The 23,134-nt window shown below is 48.4% G+C and overlaps 1 protein-coding gene across 4 annotated transcripts in view; it reads left to right on the top strand.

Moving 5' to 3' along the window:
* The first annotated feature begins 1,699 nt into the window (after positions 1-1,699).
* Positions 1,700-23,134, top strand: part of LOC118380714 (serine/threonine-protein phosphatase 2A regulatory subunit B'' subunit alpha-like) — a 72,908-nt gene continuing 51,473 nt past the window's right edge. For 3 of the 4 annotated variants that reach the window (XM_052499397.1, XM_052499396.1, XM_052499394.1), the window contains exon 1: positions 1,700-2,230. The gene's annotated coding sequence lies outside the window, so the exon portion shown is untranslated. The remainder of the gene's footprint in view (positions 2,231-23,134) is intronic. The other variant, XM_052499395.1, reaches the window with a different exon arrangement.

Here is a 23,134-nt window from a genome sequence, read left to right as displayed (position 1 = left end):
CTACACACCTCCCTGAGCACCGACGAGACCATCCCTTGAGCCCTCTGTTGCCACAAAATAGGATCATGAGGCCAACCAGGGAAGGCCCAACACAACAGGAAACGCAGGAGAGTCGATCAGAAAGACTAATTTCCCCTCATGATTCTCCTGCGTTATCATATGGAGTGGAGCTGTGACCTCCCTGATTAGCCGTGACCCCAACGGACGACTAAGGCATGTACAGGGAAGGGGACATCAACAGGAACACTAGGAATCCCTAAACTAAGTGCAAAGGTACAGTCAATAAAGTTCCCAGCTGTGCCAGAATCTACTAGCACCTTATGATGGGAAGGCTGGGACAACTCAAGAAAGGCAACATACAACCACATGTGTGCAACAGGGAGCTCTGGGTGAGGTGTGTGCCTACTCACCTGAGATGATTCACCAGTGCTCCGCCTGCCACCTCGATTACCTGGGAAACCTCCCCAGCGCCGACCAGCAGTGTGTCCTCTGCAGCCACAGTTGGTGCAGGGAACGGTCCCCCTCATAGCAGTACCTCCCAGCTCCATTGGGGTAGGACCAGATGTGCTGGGGGATGGAACTGACAGACCCCGATGTGGACCTCCGCGGGAGGCCAACAGGTTATCCAGCCGGATGGATAGGTCCACCAGCTGGTCCAGATTAAGGGTGGTGTCCCTGCAGGCTAAATCGCTATGAATGTCCTCGCCTAAACTACACCTGTAGTGGTAGATCAGGGCCCACTCATTCCATCCTGCGCACAGAGTGAGCGCTCCTCATCTCTTGTCATAAATGGAACAAGCGTTCCCCCGCCGCTCTCCCCTCAGGTGGATGATCGAAAACCGCCCGGAAGCGGCGGGTGAAACCTTCGTAATTGTCCAACGTCGGGCCGTCTCTTCCCCAGATGGCGTTGGCCCAGACCAGTGCTTTTCCAGTCAGACAAGAGATGAGGGCGCTCACTCTCTCGTGTCCTGAGGGGGCTGGCTGAACAGCTGCCAGGTAGAGCTCCAGCTGGAGTAGGAACCCCTGGCACCCGGCAGCCGTTCCATCATATGCTCCCTGCAGCGAGAGTCAAATCCCACTGGATTCTGATGTAGGAAGTGTGGATCTTTGGGTCGGTTGTTGTGGGAGCTGGGAGGGTGCTGAAAAACACCCTCTCTCTCCCATCAGTCCATGATTCGCAGAACGGATCCATAGCTGTACCGAGACTCTGTAACGTGGTCCCATGCTGCTGAACACGCTCCTTCATTGGGAGAGGAGGGCTGGCTGTACCTGCTGACTCCATATGAAAGGTGTGTTATTCTGTGTGGACGTTGGTAAAGATGAAACATGCAGAGTCAGGCGCAGGACACAGTTCTGAGTAATGATCCAAAATTTACTCAACAGGTAAGATTCCAACAAGGAACAAACACAATAATCCAAAGCACGAACAACGAGAACCCACATGACAAACAATAACGCACAAAACAGAGAGGGACATCAGAGGGTTAAATAAGGAACATAATTAAAGGAATGGAAACCAGGTGTGTATGATCAAGACAAAACAAAACGAAACATGGATCGATGGTGTCGAGAAATCCGGTGACGTCAACCGCCGCCCGAAGAAGGAGAGGGACCAACTTCGGCCGAAGTCGTGACATTTGCACACACTGTATATAGACTTTCTGTGTTATTGACTGTACGTTTGTTTATCCCAAGTGTATCTCTGTGTTGTTGTTTTTGTGCACTGATTTGCTTTATCCTTGCCAGTTGTAAATGAGAATTTGTTCTCAATTGGCCTACCTGGTTATATAAAGGTAAACTATTTATTTATATATATAAAATATATAGATATAAATTCCCGCCCCAGTTTGCTCTCGGGAACCCCCGCACGCTGCTCATTCTCTCCAGGAGCTGTCACCCTGTCTCTCTCTCTCCTCTCTCTCAAACTGACACACACACCAAGTAGCTCGAGCCCCAGTGGAGACGCTGCTGACGCTCTGCTCGCTCCACCGACAACACCGAGTCACGTTCTGTTCTTCTCTCGCTCCACCGACAACACCGAGTCACGTTCTGTTCTTCTCTCGCTCCACAGACAACACCAAGTCACGGTATGTTCTTCTCTGGCAGAACCGGAGAGCGAAAGCCCTTTAGGATTCTATCTATCGCGTGTGATATTTGGAGCTGAACGACCGGTCGTGACGGAGGACGCGAGGGGAAATACAAAAAAAGAGCGAAAGGGAGAAAAGAAAAGGTAGGATACGTGTGCGTTATATCTGATTTGCGATCTTTTCGGTACGAGCCGAGTTTTACTGATCGAAATGTGTGAGGACCGCGAGAGGCTATTCCAATGTGTGTGTTTTGCAAGTTTTTGTTGATAGTTGAGTCTCTGTGTTGGATGTAGGCTAGGCTACTTCCATTGGCTATAGAGGCTACTCATGAAAAGCCACTGGAGTTGGTGGGAGAGTATTCTGATAGTGCTGGGTCGTTGGTTTGCGTTAGGATTGGCGGAGGGATAACCTCTACTAAACTAAAACGTTTTGAAACGGATTTCTACCTGAACTTGTCCAATAATGACACGCACGTTAGTTTCTATTCCAATCTGCATGACACTAGACTCTCTCGTGCTCTACTGAACGTAGCAAAGTGCCCATTTGATGCCCCTGAATATACAGGTAGAAGTTGAATATCCTGAATATACAGGCAGAAGTTGAATATCCTGAATATACAGGCAGAAGTTGAATATCCTGAATATACAGGCAGAAGTTGAATATCTGAGCTGTTGCTTATATTTTTCCATGTTAGACTATTTTGTAACACAGCTGGTAGGACACGTAGCCACCTACATAAGGATCCCATAACACCTTGATAACCATACATAAGCACATGATAATTTAATAGCGAGTTTGTTGACATTGACATTGCTCATAGAAGTGTTATGGGTTATACATGTGTTATGTAGTTGTAGGTAGCCCTCAAGTAATGTGCAACAGACAGAGAATATCCCTCCCATCTTTCCCTAGAGGCCCTCTCTCAACACAGACCTGGGGGGGGTTCATCCTCTGCTCCTAATCAGGGATTCAGACCGTGGACACCAGGTGAGTGGACTCCCAAGTGTCCGCCCTCAGATTGGAAGGTTGGGGGTTCGATTCCTTTTCGAGTCATACCAAAGACTCTAAAAATGGGACCCAATGCCTCTTTGCTTGGCAGTCAGCATGAACCAAGGAGATGGATTGGGGGTTGAACTAGTCTCGCGTGGCCAGCCTTCCAAAACCCTGTCTAGTTAGAAGCCTGTTTCTGAGGTTTAGGGGGAGACAAGGGATACAGTGGCGTCCTGTCCAGGGGGTGTTGATCAAGCTGCCTACACAATAGGAGAGAGGCTGCCGCTGTTCCGGCTCGGACAAGTCTTCCTACTTAGACAGAATGTACCAGATAGAAATGTAATGAATAGATCTGACATCATACCTTATGTAATGGAGGTGCTGCTCTGTCACCCTGTGATATATCCTGTTAGTTCCTGGGGGGTGGAGTCAGTCACAGGGTCTCCCCTCTGGAATTCTCCCGGAATAGACCTTGAACACACACACACACACACACACACACACACACACACACACACACACACACACACACACACACACACACACACACACACACACACACACACACACACACACACACACACACATACACTCCCATAATGCTAATTTTGTGCTGTCTAGATTTTGTTGTATAGTTTGGTGAATGGACGTGGCTTTCTGGTGTGTGTGTGTGTGTGTGGCAGAGCTCTGGTGAAGCCGTAACTCGACCCTGGCTGGACAGACTGACGCTTGGACAGCCACAGAGACCACTCTGGCAGGGCTGTGGTGTGTGTGCAACTCAAACACACACACACACAGTCAGGCAGACCACAGAGGCAGGGGAGGAGACTGGGGATGTATTGCTGTGGGAGAATGGCTATTCAGATAATCTGAAATAAAAATCCTGTTATATACCAGTACTATAAGATTTATGATGTGATGTAACATTCACGCTATATTGTCCACCCTTATCCCACTATGGCCTTGTGGTGTATTAGAGTCCTTCTGTAGCTCAGTTGGTAGAGCATGGCGCTTGTAACGCCAGGGTAGTGGGTTCAATCCCTGGGACCACCCATACGTAGAATGTATGCACACATGACTGTAAGTCGCTTTGGATAAAAGCGTCAGCTAAATGGCATATATATATTATATTTAGAGAGTGTGTTCTGTTGGTGAGAGTGTGTTATGTTGGTGAGAGAGTATGTTCTGTTGGTGAGAGTGTGTGTTCTGTTGGTGAGAGAGTGTGTTCTGTTGGTGAGAGAGTGTGTTATTTTGGTGAGAGAGTGTGTTATGTTGGTGAGAGAGTGTGTTCTGTTGGTGAGAGAGTGTGTTATGTTGGTGAGAGAGTGTGTTATGTTGGTGAGAGTGTGTGTTCTGTTGGTGAGTGTGTGTTATGTTGGTGAGAGAGTGTGTTATGTTGGTGAGAGAGTGTGTTATGTTGGTGAGAGTGTGTGTTCTGTTGGTGAGTGTGTGTTATGTTGGTGAGAGAGTGTGTTATGTTGGTGAGAGAGTGTGTTATGTTGGTGAGAGAGTGTGTTATGTTGGTGAGAGAGTGTGTTCTGTTGGTGAGAGAGTGTGTTATGTTGGTGAGAGAGTGTGTTATGTTGGTGAGAGAGTGTGTTATGTTGGTGAGAGAGTGTGTTATGTTGGTGAGAGAGTGTGTTATGTTGGTGAGAGAGTGTGTTATGTTGGTGAGAGAGTGTGTTATGTTGGTGAGAGAGTGTGTTATGTTGGTGAGAGAGTGTTTATGTTTTGAGAAATGTACTTGTCAGGGTGAGAGATTTCTCATGTCCTTTATATACATGTATCTTTTCACAGACAGTTGTTATGCTCTGGGCAGTGTGTTGTGTTGGTGTGTCTGTGTGTGTCTGTGTGGTCTGTGTGTGTGTTATGTTGTGTGTCTGTGTGTGTCTGTTGTCTGTGAGAGTGTGTCTATGTTTTGTGTGCACTGTGTCTGTGTGTCTATGATGTCTCACAGTCCTGTTATATACTGTGTGTCTTTTCACAGACAGTCTGTTGCTCTGGGTCTGTGTGTCTGTGTGTCTGTGTGTCTGTGTGTCTGTGTGTGTCTGTGTGTCTGTGTGTGTCTGTGTGTCTATGTGTGTCTGTGTGTCTGTGTGTGTCTGTGTGTGTGTGTGTGTGTGTGTGTGTGTGTGTGTGTGTGTGTGTGTGTGTGTGTGTGTGTGTGTGTGTGTGTGTGTGTGTGTCTGTTTGTGTGTCTGTTTGTGTGTCTGTGTGTGTGTGTCTGTTTGTGTTTATGTGTTTGAGTTGAAGAGTGTCCATTTCAGCCGTAGGTGAAGGAGGACAGCCAGACTGTTTCCATATTGCTGAGACACAAACACACACTCATGCGTGATTCATAGATTGAGCAGGTCTAACGTTGTGTGAGGTTGTGTGTGAGATGTAATTGGTGAGTGTGTGTTCTGTTGGTGAGAGTGTGTTCTGTTGGTGAGAGTGTGTGTTCTGTTGGTGAGAGTGTGTGTTCTGTTGGTGAGAGAGTGTGTTCTGTTGGTGAGAGATTGTGTTCTGTTGGTGAGAGAGTGTGTTATGTTGGTGAGAGAGTGTGTTATGTTGGTGAGAGAGTGTGTTATGTTGGTGAGAGAGTGTGTTATGTTGGTGAGAGAGTGTGTTCTGTTGGTGAGTGTGTTATGTTGGTGAGAGATTGTGTTCTGTTGGTGAGAGAGTGTGTTCTGTTGGTGAGAGAGTGTGTTCTGTTGGTGAGAGTGTGTTCTGTTGGTGAGAGTGTGTGTGTGTTCTGTTGGTGAGAGAGTGTGTTATGTTGGTGAGAGAGTGTGTTCTGTTGGTGAGAGAGTGTGTTCTGTTGGTGAGAGAGTGTGTTATGTTGGTGAGAGAGTGTGTTCTGTTGGTGAGAGTGTGTTTCTGTTGGTGAGAGTGTGTGTTCTGTTGGTGAGAGTGTGTGTTCTGTTGGTGAGAGTGTGTGTTCTGTTGGTGAGAGAGTGTGTTCTGTTGGTGAGAGTGTGTGTTCTGTTGGTGAGAGTGTGTGTTCTGTTGGTGAGAGAGTGTGTTCTGTTGGTGAGAGTGTGTGTTCTGTTGGTGAGAGAGTGTGTTCTGTTGGTGAGAGTGTGTGTTCTGTTGGTGAGAGAGTGTGTTCTGTTGGTGAGAGAGTGTGTTCTGTTGGTGAGAGAGTGTTATGTTGGTGAGAGTGTGTTATGTGTTCTGTTGGTGAGAGAGTGTGTTCTGTTGGTGAGAGTGTGTTCTGTTGGTGAGAGTGTGTGTTCTGTTGGTGAGAGTGTGTTATGTTGGTGAGAGAGTGTGTTCTGTTGGTGAGAGAGTGTGTTCTGTTGGTGAGAGAGTGTGTTCTGTTGGTGAGAGTGTGTGTTCTGTTGGTGAGAGAGTGTGTTCTGTTGGTGAGAGTGTGTGTTCTGTTGGTGAGAGAGTGTGTTCTGTTGGTGAGAGAGTGTGTTCTGTTGGTGAGAGTGTGTTCTGTTGGTGAGAGAGTGTGTTATGTTGGTGAGAGAGTGTGTTATGTTGGTGAGAGAGTGTGTTATGTTGGTGAGAGAGTGTGTTATGTTGGTGAGAGAGTGTGTTATGTTGGTGAGAGAGTGTGTTATGTTGGTGAGAGAGTGTGTTATGTTGGTGAGAGAGTGTGTTATGTTGGTGAGAGAGTGTGTTATGTTGGTGAGAGAGTGTGTTATGTTGGTGAGAGAGTGTGTTATGTTGGTGAGAGAGTGTGTTATGTTGGTGAGAGTGTTATGTTGGTGAGAGAGTGTGTTATGTTGGTGAGAGAGTGTGTGTTATGTTGGTGAGAGTGTGTTATGTTGGTGAGAGTGAGTGTGTTATGTTGGTGAGAGAGTGTGTTCTGTTGGTGAGAGAGTGTGTTCTGTTGGTGAGAGTGTGTTATGTTGGTGAGAGAGTGTGTTCTGTTGGTGAGAGTGTGTTATGTTGGTGAGAGAGTGTTTCTGTTGGTGAGAGTGTGTGTTCTGTTGGTGAGAGTGTGTTCTGTTGGTGAGAGTGTGTTCTGTTGGTGAGAGTGTGTGTTCTGTTGGTGAGAGAGTGTGTTCTGTTGGTGAGAGAGTGTGTTCTGTTGGTGAGAGAGTGTGTTCTGTTGGTGAGAGTGTGTTCTGTTGGTGAGAGTGTGTGTTCTGTTGGTGAGAGAGTGTGTTATGTTGGTGAGAGTGTGTGTTCTGTTGGTGAGAGTGTGTGTTCTGTTGGTGAGAGAGTGTGTTCTGTTGGTGAGAGTGTGTGTTCTGTTGGTGAGAGAGTGTGTTCTGTTGGTGAGAGAGTGTGTTCTGTTGGTGAGAGAGTGTGTTCTGTTGGTGAGAGAGTGTGTTCTGTTGGTGAGAGTGTGTGTTCTGTTGGTGAGAGAGTGTGTTCTGTTGGTGAGAGAGTGTGTTCTGTTGGTGAGAGAGTGTGTTATGTTGGTGAGAGATTGTGTTCTGTTGGTGAGAGAGTGTGTTATGTTGGTGAGAGTGTTTGTTATGTTGGTGAGAGTTTGTTCTGTTGGTGAGAGTGTGTTATGTTGGTGAGAGAGTGTGTTATGTTGGTGAGTTGGTGAGTATGTTCTGTTGGTGAGAGAGTGTGTTCTGTTGGTGAGAGTGTGTGTTCTGTTGGTGAGAGTGTGTTATGTTGGTGAGAGAGTGTGTTATGTTGGTGAGAGAGTGTGTTCTGTTGGTGAGAGAGTGTGTTCTGTTGGTGAGAGAGTGTGTTATGTTGGTGAGAGTGTGTGTTCTGTTGGTGAGAGAGTGTGTTCTGTTGGTGAGAGTGTGTGTTCTGTTGGTGAGAGTGTGTTATGTTGGTGAGAGAGTGTGTTCTGTTGGTGAGAGAGTGTGTTCTGTTGGTGAGATTGTTTCTGTTGGTGAGAGTGTGTGTTCTGTTGGTGAGAGTGTGTGTTCTGTTGGTGAGAGTGTGTGTTCTGTTGGTGAGAGTGTGTTATGTTGGTGAGAGAGTGTGTTATGTTGGTGAGAGAGTGTGTTCTGTTGGTGAGAGAGTGTGTTCTGTTGGTGAGAGTGTGTGTTCTGTTGGTGAGAGTGTGTTATGTTGGTGAGAGAGTGTGTTCTGTTGGTGAGAGAGTGTGTTCTGTTGGTGAGATTGTTTTCTGTTGGTGAGAGTGTGTGTTCTGTTGGTGAGAGTGTGTGTTCTGTTGGTGAGAGTGTGTGTTCTGTTGGTGAGAGTGTGTTATGTTGGTGAGAGAGTGTGTTCTGTTGGTGAGAGAGTGTGTTATGTTGGTGAGAGTGTGTGTTCTGTTGGTGAGAGAGTGTGTTCTGTTGGTGAGAGTGTGTGTTCTGTTGGTGAGAGTGTGTTATGTTGGTGAGAGAGTGTGTTCTGTTGGTGAGAGAGTGTGTTCTGTTGGTGAGATTGTTTTCTGTTGGTGAGAGTGTGTGTTCTGTTGGTGAGAGTGTGTGTTCTGTTGGTGAGAGTGTGTGTTCTGTTGGTGAGAGTGTGTTATGTTGGTGAGAGAGTGTGTTATGTTGGTGAGAGAGTGTGTTCTGTTGGTGAGAGAGTGTGTTCTGTTGGTGAGAGTGTGTGTTCTGTTGGTGAGAGTGTGTTATGTTGGTGAGAGAGTGTGTTCTGTTGGTGAGAGAGTGTGTTCTGTTGGTGAGATTGTTTTCTGTTGGTGAGAGTGTGTGTTCTGTTGGTGAGAGTGTGTGTTCTGTTGGTGAGAGTGTGTGTTCTGTTGGTGAGAGTGTGTTATGTTGGTGAGAGAGTGTGTTATGTTGGTGAGAGAGTGTGTTCTGTTGGTGAGAGAGTGTGTTATGTTGGTGAGAGAGTGTGTTATGTTGGTGAGAGAGTGTGTTCTGTTGGTGAGAGAGTGTGTTATGTTGGTGAGAGATTGTGTTATGTTGGTGAGAGAGTGTGTTATGTTGGTGAGAGAGTGTGTTATGTTGGTGAGAGAGTGTGTTATGTTGGTGAGAGTGTGTTATGTTGGTGAGAGAGTGTGTTCTGTTGGTGAGATTGTTTTCTGTTGGTGAGAGTGTGTGTTCTGTTGGTGAGAGTGTGTGTTCTGTTGGTGAGAGTGTGTGTTCTGTTGGTGAGAGTGTGTTATGTTGGTGAGAGTGTGTTCTGTTGGTGAGAGAGTGTGTTCTGTTGGTGAGAGAGTGTGTTCTGTTGGTGAGAGAGTGTGTTATGTTGGTGAGAGAGTGTGTTATGTTGGTGAGAGTGTGTTATGTTGGTGAGAGAGTGTGTTATGTTGGTGAGAGTGTGTTATGTTGGTGAGAGAGTGTGTTATTTTGGTGAGAGATTGTGTTATGTTGGTGAGAGAGTGTGTTATGTTGGTGAGAGAGTGTGTTATGTTGGTGAGAGAGTGTGTTATGTTGGTGAGAGAGTGTGTTCTGTTGGTGAGAGAGTGTGTTATGTTGGTGAGAGTGTGTTATGTTGGTGAGAGAGTGTGTTATGTTGGTGAGAGAGTGTGTTCTGTTGGTGAGATTGTTTTCTGTTGTGAGAGTGTCTGTTGGTGAGAGAGTGTGTTCTGTTGGTGAGAGAGTGTGTTATGTTGGTGAGAGAGTGTGTTATGTTGGTGAGAGAGTGTGTTATGTTGGTGAGAGAGTGTGTTCTGTTGGTGAGATTGTTTTCTGTTGGTGAGAGTGTGTGTTCTGTTGGTGAGAGTTTGTGTTCTGTTGGTGAGAGAGTGTGTTCTGTTGGTGAGAGAGTGTGTTCTGTTGGTGAGAGAGTGTGTTATGTTGGTGAGAGAGTGTGTTATGTTGGTGAGAGAGTGTGTTATGTTGGTGAGAGAGTGTGTTTTGTTGGTGAGAGAGTGTGTTATGTTGGTGAGAGAGTGTGTTATGTTGGTGAGAGAGTGTGTTATGTTGGTGAGAGAGTGTGTTATGTTGGTGAGAGAGTGTGTTATGTTGGTGAGAGAGTGTGTTATGTTGGTGAGAGTGTGTTATGTTGGTGAGAGAGTGTTTATGTTGGTGAGAGAGTGTGTTATGTTGGTGAGAGAGTGTGTTATGTTGGTGAGAGAGTGTGTTATGTTGGTGAGAGAGTGTGTTATGTTGGTGAGAGAGTGTGTTATGTTGGTGAGAGAGTGTGTTATGTTGGTGAGAGAGTGTTATGTTGGTGAGAGAGTGTGTTCTGTTGGTGAGAGTGTGTGTCATGTTGGTGAGAGTGTGTTCTGTTGGTGAGAGTGTGTTATGTTGGTGAGAGAGTGTGTTCTGTTGGTGAGAGAGTGTGTTCTGTTGGTGAGAGAGTGTGTTCTGTTGGTGAGAGTGTGTTATGTTGGTGAGAGAGTGTGTTATGTTGGTGAGAGAGTGTGTTATGTTGGTGAGAGAGTGTGTTATGTTGGTGAGAGAGTGTGTTATGTTGGTGAGAGAGTGTGTTATGTTGGTGAGAGAGTGTGTTCTGTTGGTGAGAGAGTGTGTTATGTTGGTGAGAGAGTGTGTTCTGTTGGTGAGAGAGTGTGTTCTGTTGGTGAGAGAGTGTGTTATGTTGGTGAGAGAGTGTGTTATGTTGGTGAGAGAGTGTGTTATGTTGGTGAGAGAGTGTGTTATGTTGGTGAGAGAGTGTGTTATGTTGGTGAGAGATTGTGTTATGTTGGTGAGAGAGTGTGTTATGTTGGTGAGAGAGTGTGTTCTGTTGGTGATAGAGTGTGTTCTGTTGGTGAGAGAGTGTGTTCTGTTGGTGAGAGAGTGTGTTATGTTGGTGAGAGAGTGTGTTATGTTGGTGAGAGTGTGTTATGTTGGTGAGAGAGTGTGTTCTGTTGGTGAGATTGTTTTCTGTTGGTGAGAGTGTGTGTTCTGTTGGTGAGAGTGTGTGTTCTGTTGGTGAGAGAGTGTGTTCTGTTGGTGAGAGAGTGTGTTATGTTGGTGAGAGAGTGTGTTATGTTGGTGAGAGAGTGTGTTATGTTGGTGAGAGAGTGTGTTATGTTGGTGAGAGAGTGTGTTATGTTGGTGAGAGAGTGTGTTATGTTGGTGAGAGAGTGTGTTATGTTGGTGAGAGAGTGTGTTATGTTGGTGAGAGAGTGTGTTATGTTGGTGAGAGAGTGTGTTATGTTGGTGAGAGTGTGTTATGTTCGTGAGAGAGTGTGTTATGTTCGTGAGAGAGTGTGTTATGTTCGTGAGAGAGTGTGTTATGTTGGTGAGAGAGTGTGTTATGTTGGTGAGAGAGTGTGTTATGTTGGTGAGAGTGTGTTATGTTGGTGAGAGAGTGTGTTCTGTTGGTGAGAGTGTGTGTTCTGTTGGTGAGAGTGTGTGTTCTGTTGGTGAGAGTGTGTTATGTTGGTGAGAGAGTGTGTTATGTTGGTGAGAGAGTGTGTTCTGTTGGTGAGAGAGTGTGTTATGTTGGTGAGAGAGTGTGTTATGTTGGTGAGAGAGTGTGTTATGTTGGTGAGAGAGTGTGTTATGTTGGTGAGAGAGTGTGTTATGTTGGTGAGAGAGTGTGTTCTGTTGGTGAGAGAGTGTGTTCTGTTGGTGAGAGAGTGTGTTATGTTGGTGAGAGAGTGTGTTATGTTGGTGAGAGAGTGTGTTATGTTGGTGAGAGAGTGTGTTATGTTGGTGAGAGAGTGTGTTATGTTGGTGAGAGAGTGTGTTATGTTGGTGAGAGAGTGTGTTCTGTTGGTGAGAGAGTGTGTTCTGTTGGTGAGAGAGTGTGTTATGTTGGTGAGAGAGTGTGTTATGTTGGTGAGAGAGTGTGTTCTGTTGGTGAGAGAGTGTGTTCTGTTGGTGAGAGAGTGTGTTATGTTGGTGAGAGAGTGTGTTATGTTTTGGAAATGCACTTGTCAGGGTCCAGATTTCTCACAGTCCTTTATATACATGTATCTTTTCACAGACAGTTGTTGCTCTGGGCTGTGTATGTCTGTGTGTCTGTGTGTCTGTGTGTGTCTGTGTGTGTGTGTGTGTGTGTGTGTGTCTGTGTGTCTGTGTGTGTGTGTGTCTGAGTGTATGTGTGTCTGTGTGTGTGTGTATGTGTGTATGTCTGAGTGTATGTGTGTGTGTGTGTGTGTGTGTGTGTGTGTGTGTGTGTCTGTATGTGTTTGAGTTGAAGAGTGTCCATTTCAGCCGTAGGTGAAGGAGGACAGCCAGACTGTTTCTATATTGCTGAGACACAAACACACACTCATGCGTGATTCATAGATTGAGCAGGTCTAACGTTGTGTGAGGGTGTGTGTGAGATGTAATTGGTGAGAGAACAAGGGGAAGTGGACACACCCTTCAGTTCAAGTCAGGGCAGCTCTGAGGAGTTAAGTCCTTCTCAGAGTGTGTGTGTGTGTGTGTGTGTGTGTGTGTGTGTGTGTGTGTGTGTGAGAGAGAGAGAGAGACTACCTGTGATAAGAGTTCTCCTGTCTGGACTTTCCCCTGCAATCAGCCTGTGGTTCTGGACTGGCCTACGCCCCTGAACACACTCACACACACTGACCTATGACCCCGAACACTCACATATACACTGACCTATGACCCCGAACACTCACATATACACTGACCTATGACCCCGAACACTCACATATACACTGACCTTAGACCCTGATCACAAGGTACCTTGATATGGGTTACAATGATGACACAACAAGTGGGAAGGCTGAGAGAGAGAGAGGAGAGAGAGAGAGAGGAGAGGAGAGAGAGAGAGAGTTTGGGGTTGGTTAAGAGTAGGTCACTTTGATTCACAGATCTCCCATAATACTTCAGCTGCTCATTGACTGGCCTCATTGTCGCTGTGACAGCACTGGGATCTGTGGTCTCTGGAATGTGTCTGTGATGAGTTAATCGTTGTCCTCAGTGGCCAATCTTCCCGCATACACTGGCTCTCTTTGTCCGTCTGTCCAGTACACACACGCACACACACACACACACACACACACACACACACACACACGCACGCACACACACACGCATTGCCACACTATCCTGGATCATTCATCCAGCAGTGGCAGAAGATGTGAAGAGAGAGACAGAGAGAATACCTGACCACTGTGACTGACCCAAACTTAAGGAAAGCTTTGACTATGTACAGACTCAGTGAGCATAGCCTTGCTATTGAGAAAGGCCGCCGTAGGCAGACATGGCTCTCAAGAGAAGACAGGCTATGTGCTCACTGCCCACAAAATAAGGTGATAACTGAGCTGCACTTCCTAACTTCCTGCCAAGTGTATGACCATATTAGAGACACATATCTCCCTCAGATTTCATCGACCCACAAAGAATTAGAAAACAAATCCAATTTTGATAAACTCCCATATCTACTGGGTGAAATACCACAGTGTGCCATCACAGCAGCAAGATGTGTGACCTGCTGCCACAAGAAAAGGTCAACCAGTGAAGAACAAACACCATTGTAAATACAACCCATATTTATGCTTATTTATTTTCCCTTTTGTACTTGAACTATTTGCACAGTTACAACACTGTATATAGACATAAGATGATATTTGAAATGTTGTTATTCTTTTGGAACTTTTGTGAATGTTTACGGATCATTTTTTGTTTATTTCACTTTTGTTTATTATCTATTTCACTTGCTTTGGCAATGTTAACATACAGTTCAAGTCGGAAGTTTACATACACTTAGATTGGAGTCATAAAAACGACTACACAAATTTCTTGTTAACCTGTTAAGTCGACCCTCTACTTTTTCGAACATTCTGTTAAAAATCGCGCAACATTTCAGCGCCCTGCTACTCAGGCCAGGAATATAGTATATGCATATGATTAGTATGTGTGGATAGAAAACACTCAGACGTTTATAAAACTGGTTAAATCACGGCTGTGACTATAACAGAACGTGCGTTTCATCGAAAAGTGCAGGAAAATCTGATCACTGAAAATGGAAATAAATATCCTTGCGCTACTTCCAGGAATTGTTCAAAGTGAACCGAATTAAATGAGGCCGAGGTTGCAGTGCCTACAGCTTCCACACGTTGTCTAGAGTCTTGTCATTTGATTCAGCTTTGATTCTTGGTCAAACTGAATCAAGGAACCGATTCCCTCCGGTCTCCGACCGGATGTTTTGGTCGAGCTCTCTCCAGACATTTTTCTGAGACGGACACCTATAGAATTGACATCGCCTCCTGATGAATTTTATCGCTTATTAACGTGTACTAATACCTAAAGTTGCATTACAAAAGTATTTCAAGTGTTTTGTGAAAGTTTATCGTCGACTTTTTGAATTTAAAAATGACGTTACGTTATGAAACGCTATTTTTTTCCGTTTATCACACAGTCTTCATAGATCGAATCTAGGCTATATATGGACCGATTTAATAAAAAAAAGACCCAATAGTGATTATGGGACATCTAGGAGTGCCAACAAAGAAGATGGTCAAGGGTAATGAATGTTTTATATTTTATTTGTGCGGTTTGTGTAGCGACGACTATGCTAATTATTTTGTTTACGTCCCCCTGGGGTCTTTTGGGGTGTTACATGCTATCAGATAATAGCTTCTCATGCTTTCGCCGAAAAGCATTTAAAAAATCTGACTTGTTGCCTGGATTCACAACGAGTGTAGCTTTAATTCAATACCCTGCATGTGTATTTTAATGAACGTTTGAGTTTTAACTAATACTATTAGCATTTAGCGTAGCGCATTTGCATTTCCAGAGCTCTAGATGGGACGCCTGCGTGCCAGGTAGGAGCAAGAGGTTAACAAACTATAGGTTTGACTAGTCGATTAGGACATCTACTTTGTGCATGACACAAGTCATTTTTCCAACAATTGTTTACAGACAGATTATTTCACTGTATCACAATTCCAGTGGGTCAGAAGTTTACATACGCTAAGTTGACTGTGCCTTTAAACAGCTTGGAAAGTCCAGAAAATTATGTCATGGCTTTAGAAGCTTCTGTTAGGTTAATTGACATCATTTGAGTCAATTGGAGGTGTACCTGTGGATGTATTTCAAGGCCTACCTTCAAACTCAGTGCTTCTTTGCTTGACATCATGGGAAAGTCAAAAGAAATCAGCCAAGACCTCAGAAAAAATATTGTAGACCTTCACAAGTCTGGTTCATCCTTGAGAACAATTTCCAAACGCATGAGGGTACCACATTCATCTGTACAAACAATAGTACGCAAGTATAAACACCATGGGACCACGCAGCCGTCATACCGCTCAGGAAGGAGACGCATTCTGTCTCCTAGAGATGAACGTACTTTGGTGTGAAAAGTGCAAATCAATCCCAGAACAACAGCAAAGGACCTTGTGAAGATGTTGGAGGAAACAGGTACAAAAGTATCTATATCCACAGTAAAACAAGTCCTATATCGACATAACCTGAAAGGCTGCTCCGCAAGGAAGAAGCCACTGCTCCAAAACCGCCATCAAAGAGGCAGACTACGGTTTGCAACTTCACATGGGAACGTAGATCGTACTCTTTGGAAAAATGTCCTCTGGTCTGATTAAACAAAAATAGAACTGTTTGGCCATAATGACCAACTTTACGTTTGGAGGAAAAAGGAGGAGGCTTGCAAGCCGAAGAACACCATCCCAACCGTGAAGCACGGGGGTGGCAGCATCATGTTGTGGGGGTGCTTTGCTGCAGGAGGGACTGGTGTACTTCACAAAATAGATGGCATCATGGAGATGGAAAATTATGTGGCTATATTGAAGCAGCATCTCAAGACATCAGTCAGGAAGTTAAAGCTTGGTCGCAAATGGTTCTTCTAAATGGACAATAACCCCAAGCATACTTCCAAAGATGTTGCAAAATGACTTAAGGACAACAAAGTCAAGGTATTGGAGTGGCCATCACAAAGCCCTGACCTCAATTCCATAAAAAAAATTGTGGGTAGAACTGAAAAAGCATGTGGAGCAAGGAGGCCTACAAACCTGACTCAGTTATACCAACTCTGTCAGGAGGAATGGGCCAAAATTCACCCACCTTATTGTGGGAAGCTTGTGGAAGACTACCCAAAATGTTTGACCCAAGTTAAACAATTTAAAGGCAATGCTACCAAATACTTAATTAAGTTTATGTAAACATCTGACCCACTGGGAATGTGATGAAAGAAATAAAATCTGAAATAAATAATTCTCTCTCCTATTATTCTGACATTTCACATTCTTAAAATAAGGTGGTGATCCTACCTGACCTAAAACAGGGATTTTTATGTCAGGATTAAATGTCAGGAATTGTGAGCAACTGAGTTTAAATGTGTAAGGTGTATGTAAACTTCTGACTTCAACTATATGTTTCCCATGCCCTGGTGCGGCAGGGTAGCCTAGTGGTTAGAGCGTTGGTCTAGTAACTGGAAGGTTGCAAGTTCAAAGCCCCGAGCTGACAAGGTACAAATCGGTCGTTCTGCCCCTGAACAGGCAGTTAACCCACTGTTCCTAGGCTGTCATTGAAAATAAGAATTTGTCCTTAACTGACTTGCCTACTTAAATAAAGGTTAAAAAAATATAATAAAATAAAAAATTAAAAAATACATCCCCTTCAATTGAAATTAATTTAAATTGAATTGAGAGAGACAGAGAGAGGGAGACAGAGAGAGGGAGACAGAGGGAGGGAGTCAGAGAGTCAGAGAGACAGAGGGATAGAGGCAGAGAGAGAGAGACAGAGGGATAGAGACAGAGGGAGGGAGTCAGAGGGAGACAGAGGGAGGGAGTCAGAGAGACAGAGGGATAGAGACAGAGGGAGGGAGGGAGACAGAGAGACAGAGGGATAGAGGCAGAGGGAGGGAGACAGAGAGAGAGAGGGAGACAGAGGGAGGCGAGTCAGAGAGACAGAGAGACAGAGAGACAGAGGGATAGAGGCAGAGGGAGGGAGTCAGAGAGGCAGAGGGAGGGAGACAGAGAGAGGAGAGAGGAGGAGAGAGAGAGAGGATAGAGAGGAGGCAGAGAGGGAGACAGAGGAGGAGAGAGACAGAGAGGAGGGAGAGGAGAGGAGGAGAGAGAGGGAGACAGAGAGACAGAGGGATAGAGACAGAGAGAGGGAGACAGAGAGAGGAGACAGAGAGGCAGAGACAGGGAGACAGAGAGAGACAGAGACAGAGGAGACAGAGAGACAGAGAGACAGAGGAGAGAGAGAGGGAGACAGAGAGGGAGGAGAGACAGAGGAGGGAGTCAGAGAGACAGAGGGATAGAGACAGAGGGAGGGAGTCAGAGAGGGAGACAGAGGAGGGAGAGAGAGACAGAGGGAGGGAGTCAGAGAGACAGAGGGAGAGACAGAGAGAGGAGGAGGAGACAGAGGGAGGGAGTCAGAGAGACAGAGGATAGAGACAGAGGGAGTCAGAGAGACAGAGGACAGAGAGAGGAGACAGAGAGACAGAGGAGGGAGTCAGAGACAGAGGAGGGAGGCAGAGGGAGGGAGACAGAGAGGGAGGGAGAGACAGAGGGAGAGAGGAGAGGAGAGAGACAGAGGGAGAGTCAGAGAGACAGAGGGATAGAGGCAGAGGAGAGGGAGACAGAGGGATGGAGTCAGAGAGACAGAGGGAGGGAGACAGAGGGAGGGAGACAGAGGGAGGGAGTCAGAGAGACAGAGGGATAGAGGCAGAGGGAGGGAGTCAGAGGGAGGGAGTCAGAGGGAGGGAGACAGAGAGAGGGAGTGAGAGGAGGAGACAGTAGGAGGGAGTCAGAGAGACAGAGGGATAGAGGCAGAGGGAGGGAGACAGAGGGAGGGAGTCAGAGGGAGGGAGTGAGAGAGACAGTAGGAGGGAGTCAGAGAGACAGAGGGATAGAGGCAGAGGGAGGGAGACAGAGAGAGGGAGTCAGAGAGACAGAGGGATAGAGGCAGAGGGAGGGAGACAGAGAGACAGAGGATAGAGAGAGAGACAGAGGGATAGAGAGGAGGGGAGGAGACAGAGGAGAGACAGAGGAGACAGAGGAGGGAGAGAGAGGAGGGAGGGAGACAGAGGAGGCAGAGAGAGGAGACAGAGGGAGGGAGGAGAGAGACAGAGGGAGAGAGACAGAGGAGAGGAGACAGAGGGAGACAGAGAGGAGACAGAGAGAGAGAGACAGAGGGAGGGAGACAGAGGAGGGAGTCAGAGAGACAGAGGGATAGAGGCAGAGAGAGGAGACAGAGGAGGGGAGACAGAGGGAGTCAGAGAGACAGAGGAGGAGACAGAGAGAGGGAGACAGAGGGAGGGAGACAGAGGAGAGAGAGAGAGAGAGGGAGACAGAGGGAGGAGTCAGAGAGACAGAGGGAGTCAGAGGACAGAGGAGGGAGTCAGAGAGACAGAGGGATAGAGGCAGAGGAAGGGAGTCAGAGAGACAGAGGGATAGAGGCAGAGGGAGGGAGACAGAGGGAGGGAGACAGAGGGAGGGAGACAGAGAGACAGAGAGAGGGAGACAGAGAGAGGGAGACAGAGGGAGGCGAGTCAGAGAGACAGAGGGATAGAGGCAGAGGGAGGGAGACAGAGAGAGGGAGTCAGAGAGACAGAGGGATAGAGGCAGAGGGAGGGAGACAGAGAGACAGAGGGATAGAGTGAGAGGGAGGGAGACAGAGGAGGAGAGAGACAGAGGGAGGGAGACAGAGGGAGGAGACAGAGGAGGGAGACAGAGGAGGAGTCAGAGGACAGAGAGAGGAGACAGAGAGAGGGGAGGCAGAGAGAGGGGAGACAGAGGAGAGGAGTCAGAGAGAGACAGAGAGGAGAGGACAGACAGAGGGAGGAGAGACAGAGAGAGGGAGACAGAGGGAGGGAGAGAGAGAGGGAGACAGAGAGAGGAGACAGAGGAGGGAGACAGAGAGAGGAGACAGAGGAGGGAGTCAGAGAGACAGAGGATAGACAGAGGGAGGGAGTCAGAGAGGGAGACAGAGGAGGGAGAGAGAGAGAGGGAGGAGACAGAGGGAGGAGACAGAGAGGAGACAGAGGGAGGGAGACAGAGGGAGAGAGACAGAGGGAGAGGAGACAGAGAGAGGGAGACAGAGAGAGGGAGACAGAGAGAGGGAGACAGAGAGAGGGAGACAGAGGGAGGGAGTCAGAGAGACAGAGGGATAGAGGCAGAGAGAGGGAGTCAGAGAGAGGGAGACAGAGGGAGGGAGTCAGAGAGACAGAGAGAGGGAGACAGAGAGAGGGAGACAGAGAGAGGGAGACAGAGGGAGGGAGTGAGAGAGAGGGAGACAGAGGGAGGGAGTCAGAGAGACAGAGGGATAGAGACAGAGGGAGGGAGTCAGAGAGACAGAGGGATAGAGGCAGAGGGAGGGAGTCAGAGAGACAGAGGGATAGAGGCAGGGGAGGAGACAGAGGGAGGAGACAGAGGGAGGGAGACAGAGGGAGACAGAGAGGGAGACAGAGGGAGAGGCAGACAGAGGGAGCGAGTCAGAGAGACAGAGGGATAGAGGCAGAGGAGGGAGACAGAGAGGGGAGACAGAGAGACAGAGGATAGAGGCAGAGGAGGGAGACAGAGAGAGAGGATAGAGTGAGAGGAGGAGACAGAGGAGAGAGACAGAGGAGGGAGACAGAGGAGGAGACAGAGGGAGGGAGACAGAGGGAGGGAGTCAGAGAGACAGAGGGGAGAGGCAGAGAGAGAGGGAGGCAGAGGAGGAGGAGGAGACAGAGGGAGACAGGGGAGAGAGACAGAGAGAGGAGACAGAGGGAGAGAGAGAGAGGGAGACAGAGAGAGGGAGACAGAGAGAGGGAGACAGAGAGAGGGAGACAGAGAGAGGGAGACAGAGGGAGGGAGTCAGAGAGACAGAGGGATAGAGGCAGAGAGAGGGAGTCAGAGAGAGGGAGACAGAGGGAGGGAGTCAGAGAGACAGAGAGAGGGAGACAGAGAGAGGGAGACAGAGAGAGGGAGACAGAGGGAGGGAGTGAGAGAGAGGGAGACAGAGGGAGGGAGTCAGAGAGACAGAGGGATAGAGACAGAGGGAGGGAGTCAGAGAGACAGAGGGATAGAGGCAGAGGGAGGGAGTCAGAGAGACAGAGGGATAGAGGCAGAGGGAGGGAGACAGAGGGAGGGAGACAGAGGGAGGGAGACAGAGAGAGAGAGAGGGAGACAGAGAGAGGGAGACAGAGGGAGGCGAGTCAGAGAGACAGAGGGATAGAGGCAGAGGGAGGGAGACAGAGGGAGGGAGAGGAGAGACAGAGGAGAGATAGAGGCAGAGGGAGGAGTGAGTCAGAGAGACAGAGGAGGATAGACAGAGAGAGGGAGGAGACAGAGGAGAGGGAGACAGAGGAGGGACAGAGGGGAGACAGAGGGAGGAGACAGAGGAGGAGAGAGACAGAGGAGGAGACAGAGGGAGGGAGACAGAGGGAGGGAGTCAGAGAGACAGAGAGAGGGAGACAGAGAGAGGGAGACAGAGTGAGGGAGACAGAGGGAGTGTGTGTGTGTTAGAGACAGAGGAGAGAGGACACAGGGAGACAGAGAGGGAGACAGAGAGGAGAGACAGAGTGTGTGGAGACAGAGAGAGGGAGACAGAGAGAGGAGACAGAGAGGAGACAGAGGGAGGGAGTCAGAGAGAGAGGAGACAGAGGGAGAGAGTGTTAGAGAGTCAGAGTCAGGGAGACAGAGGAGGAGTCAGAGAGACAGAGGGATAGAGACAGAGAGAGGGAGACAGAGAGAGGGAGACAGAGGGAGGGAGTGAGAGAGAGGGAGACAGAGGGAGGGAGTCAGAGAGACAGAGGGATAGAGACAGAGGGAGGGAGTCAGAGAGACAGAGGGATAGAGGCAGAGGGAGGGAGTCAGAGAGACAGAGGGATAGAGGCAGAGGGAGGGAGTCAGAGAGACAGAGGGATAGAGGCAGAGGGAGGGAGACAGAGGGAGGGAGACAGAGGGAGGGAGACAGAGAGAGGGAGACAGAGAGAGGGAGGCAGAGAGAGGGAGACAGAGGGAGGGAGTGAGAGAGACAGAGGGAGGGAGTCAGAGAGACAGAGGGATAGAGACAGAGGGAGGGAGTCAGAGAGACAGAGGGATAGAGGCAGAGGGAGGGAGACAGAGAGAGGGAGACAGAGGGAGGCGAGTCAGAAAGACAGAGGGATAGAGGCAGAGAGAGGGAGACAGAGGGAGGGAGTCAGAGAGACAGAGGGAGGGAGACAGAGGGAGGGAGTCAGAGAGACAGAGGGATAGAGGCAGAGGGAGGGAGTCAGAGGAAGGGAGTCAGAGGGAGGGAGACAGAGAGAGGGAGTGAGAGAGACAGTAGGAGGAGTCAGAGAGTGAGGATGTTAGTGGCAGAGGGAGGAGACAGAGGAGGGAGTCAGAGGAGGGAGTGAGAGAGACAGTAGGAGGAGTCAGAGACAGAGGATAGAGGCAGAGGAGGGAGACAGAGAGAGGGAGTCAGAGACAGAGGGATAGACATGAGGAGGGAGACAGAGAGAGAGTCAGAGGAGGAGTCAGAGAGACAGAGGGATAGAGTGAGAGGAAGGGAGACAGAGGGAGAGAGACAGAGGGAGAGAGACAGAGGGAGGGAGACAGAGGGAGGGAGACAGAGGGAGGGAGTCAGAGAGACAGAGGGATAGAGACAGAGAGAGGGAGACAGAGGGAGGGAGTGAGAGAGACAGAGGGAGGGAGTCATAGAGACAGAGGGAGAGAGACACAGGGAGAGAGACAGAGAGAGGGAGACAGAGAGAGGGAGGCAGAGAGAGGGAGACAGAGAGAGGGAGACAGAGAGAGTGTGGAGACAGAGGGAGGAGTCAGAGAGACAGAGGGATAGACAGACAGAGGGAGGTGTTACAGAGGAGGGAGGCAGAGAGAGTTCAGACAGAGTTAGGGAGACAGAGAGGGTGTGAGACAGAGGAGGTGAGTCAGAGAGACAGAGGGATAGAGGCAGAGTTAGGAGTCAGAGTGAGAGACAGAGGGAGGGAGTGAGAGAGACAGAGGGAGGGAGTCAGAGAGACAGAGGGATAGAGACAGAGGAGGGAGTCAGAGAGACAGGGGAGACAGAGGGAGGGAGTCAGAGAGAGGATAGAGACAGAGGAGGGAGTCAGAGAGACAGAGGGATAGAGACAGAGGGAGGGAGTCAGAGAGACAGAGGGATAGGAGGCAGAGGAGAGTGTCAGAGAGACAGAGGTTAGACAGAGGAGGAGTGAGAGAGACAGAGGAGGAGTCAGAGAGACAGAGGAGGAGTCAGAGGGAGGAGTCAGAGTTTACAGAGTGGTGGAGACAGGAGAGAGTGAGAGGGAGACAGAGGAGGGAGTGTGTTAGTGTACAGAGGGAGGGAGTCAGAGAGACAGAGGATAGAGACAGAGGAGTCAGAGAGACAGAGGGATAGAGACAGAGGAGGAGACAGAGAGAGACAGAGGGATGAGTGTGAGGTTAGAGGAGTGTGAGAGAGGAGACAGAGGAGGGAGTCAGTGTAAGAGAACAGAGGAGGGAGTCAGAGGTGTGTAGAGGGGAGGGACAGAGGGAGGAGTCAGAGGGAGGAGACAGAGGGAGGGAGACAGTAGGGAGGAGTCAGTGTAGACAGAGGGATAGAGGCAGAGGGAGGGAGTGAGGAGGAGGTGTCAGAGGAGGAGTTTAGTGTAGTGTGTGTTGAGTGAGACAGTGTGAGGGAGTCAGAGAGAGACAGAGGGATAGAGGTGAGGGAGGGAGACAGAGGAGTCAGAGTGACAGAGGGATGAGAGAGTGTGTGGAGGAGTGTGAGAGAGAAGTCAGAGGGACAGAGGGAGGGAGTCAGAGAGACAGAGGATAGAGTGAGAGGGAGGGAGACAGAGGGAGTGGACAGAGGAGGAGTCAGAGGAGGAGTCAGAGACAGGATAGAGACAGAGTTAGAGGGAGTGAGACAGAGGGAGGGAGTCAGAGAGAGACAGAGGGATAGAGACAAGGGAGGGAGGGAGACAGAGGAAGTGTGTTAGGAGAGTGGAGGGAGACAGAGGGAGGGAGTCAGAGTGACAGAGGGATAGTGACAGAGAGAGTGGAGGCAGACAGAGAGGGAGGAGGGGAGGCAGAGGAGGGAGTGAGAGAGACAGAGGGATAGAGACAGGGTAGTGAGACAGAGAGGGAGGAGACAGAGTGAGGTAGTGGAGGAGGTGTGTTAGTGGAGGAGACAGAGGGAGGGAGTGTTAGTGACAGAGTGTGTTAGTGAGTGTGGTGTGTAGACAGAGAGTTAGAGGGGGAGGTGTTGTTAGTGTAGTGTGTGTTAGTGTAGTGTGTGTTAGTGTGGTGTGTTAGTGTAGTGTGTGTTAGTGTGTGTGTTAGTGTAGTGTGTGTTAGTGTAGTGTGTGTGTGTAGTGTGTGTGTTGTGTGTGTGTTAGTGTAGTGTGTGTTAGTGTAGTGTGTTAGTGTAGGTGTGTGTTAGTGTAGTGTGTGTGTGTAGTGT

This window comes from Oncorhynchus keta, chromosome 37, assembly GCF_023373465.1.
Source record: "Oncorhynchus keta strain PuntledgeMale-10-30-2019 chromosome 37, Oket_V2, whole genome shotgun sequence".
In the NCBI taxonomy this organism is placed as follows: Eukaryota; Metazoa; Chordata; class Actinopteri; order Salmoniformes; family Salmonidae; genus Oncorhynchus; species Oncorhynchus keta.
This window is presented reverse-complemented; position numbering and strand designations above follow the sequence as displayed.